At 51.2% G+C, this 2,040-nt stretch overlaps 1 pseudogene; it reads right to left on the bottom strand.

Moving 5' to 3' along the window:
* Nucleotides 1–1,178: 1,178 nt before the first annotated feature.
* LOC118843503 lies at nt 1,179–1,828 on the bottom strand (annotated as a pseudogene).
* Between the last annotated feature and the right edge of the window lie 212 nt (nt 1,829–2,040).

Below are 2,040 nucleotides of genomic sequence, written 5' to 3'. Positions count from 1 at the left end.
GTAGATAGAGTGCTTTGTAAATAAATGTGGAAACCTACAGGAGTGTGAGCCATTATTCTCTTCTTGGTCTGAGGCACCAGCTCAGCTTCCCAATGTGTTGCTCTCAAAAAGCTGGTGAGTGGGTTTGTTTGTTTGCCGTTCCCTAATGGCGCAAAACAAAGCTGCCACCTTCTTGGGAGCAGCTGGGAGCTCTGCATTTAGTTGGCTCAGGCAGATGGCCCATTGTTGGGGGTGGGGGTGGGGCAGGGAGAATGTCTCCTGTTCTGCCGGGATGATGCTAGTGATTTTATCTGGACAGTTATTTGGCTTCTCAGGGGAAGGATGGCCTCCATGAACAGAGGCTCAGTGGGGAGGTCCCAGAGAAGGGAAGGCCCATCCAAGGAAATGGAGAATGTACAAAGTTGAGAGGGGGGCAGATCTACACATGGGCAGTGGGATAAGGGCCTACAGGTGTTTTCCACTGATTCATAGAGTATGTTGGGGGGCAGAGGCAAGGGGGAGGGTAGTCTCCAGAGAGATGGGAGTGTGACCTAGGAATGATGAGCTCTGCTTTCTGACCACTTCTGGGGATGAAACTCAGACTGGAAAGACGTGGGCATTCTGGGATAACTAATCCTTCTCAGTGGCCAATAAGGAGAAGATTTTACCCAGATTCTTCAGGGATGAGCTGAATCTCCAGAATTATCCACTGTGCAGACTTAATACTTCTCAGGATGTACTCTAGTCCAGGCTACACTAGAATCTCAGGGCCTGGAAGACAGAAGCAACTTTAGAGGCCCTCTTATCCAGTCCATATCTGAGCAGAAATTTCCTCTACACCAGCGGTTCTTAGTTTTTTTTTTTGAGGGGGGGAGGGAAGACTATGGATTCCTTTGGGAGGCTGATGAATCTATGGCCCCCTTCTCAGGATAATTTTAAATGCGTAGAATAAAATACATAGCATTGTAAAGAAAACCACTCATATTAAAATAAAGCTATCACAATATTTAAAAAAAATCCACAGGCCCCTAATTAAAAATCTCTCCTCTACAATATCCCTGACAAACGGTCCTTTAGCCTCCTCAAGAAGACCCCCACTAAAGGGAATTCACTATGAACTAAGGCAGCCCTATTTAGCTTTTTTGGTCATTTCTTTCTTTCTTTTTTTTTTTTACAGGGACCCTCCCCCCACAACAGGGGCAGGGGGCATTTATTATTGACAGAGGCTGCTGGGATCAGCGGTTCGATTTAGCCACACGTTGCAGCTCATCCTTCTTCTTGATGGCGTAGGAGTTTGAAAAGCCCTTGGCAGCACTGATGAGCTCATCGGCCAGACCCTCAGCGATGGTCTTGATGTTGCGGAAGGCTGCCTCTTGGGCCCCCGTGCAGAGGAGCCAGATGGCCTGGTTGACCCGCCGGAGGAGGGACACGTCCACGGCCTGGGGTCTCACATTCCCTGCCCGTCCAATTCTGGTGGAGTCCTCACGGGGACCACTGTTGATGATGGCATTCTCAAGAACCTGCAGCGGGTTCTCTCCGGTGAGCAGGTGGATGGCCTCGAAGGCATGCTTGACGATGCGCACGGTCGTTAGCTTCTTGCTGTTGTTCCGGCCATGCATCATCATGGAGTTGGTGAGGTGCTCCACGATGGGGCATTGGGCCTTGCGAAAGTGCTTGGCTGCGTAGTGCCCCGCGCTGTGGGGCAGGTACTTGGCATACTTCTCCTTCACCGCAATGTAATCCTGCAGGGAGATGTCATTGATCTGCGCGTCGTCCGTGCTCCACTTGCCAACAGCTTGATGGCGGGGGTCTGGGTCACAGCTGGGGCCGCTGTCTCCCACTCACCCATGTCGCTCCGTTCTCGCTCGGCTCTTGGGACTAGGGAGGGTCTCTGGACGCCGGGCACGCGGGCTCAGAGTCACGGCTGCGTTTGCTCCATGCGCCTCGCTCAGGCGCCGGAACAGATTTGTCATTTCTAATCTTTACCAAGTTTGCATACTACCAGTCAATCACTAAAAATTTGTTGAGCACCTACTGTGTTCCAGGTACTGTGCTAGGAAC

Source organism: Trichosurus vulpecula, chromosome 3 (genome assembly GCF_011100635.1).
Source record: "Trichosurus vulpecula isolate mTriVul1 chromosome 3, mTriVul1.pri, whole genome shotgun sequence".
NCBI classification, from domain to species: Eukaryota; Metazoa; Chordata; class Mammalia; order Diprotodontia; family Phalangeridae; genus Trichosurus; species Trichosurus vulpecula.
Note: the sequence above shows the minus strand (reverse complement) of the source record. Positions and strands in the feature narration are given on the sequence as shown.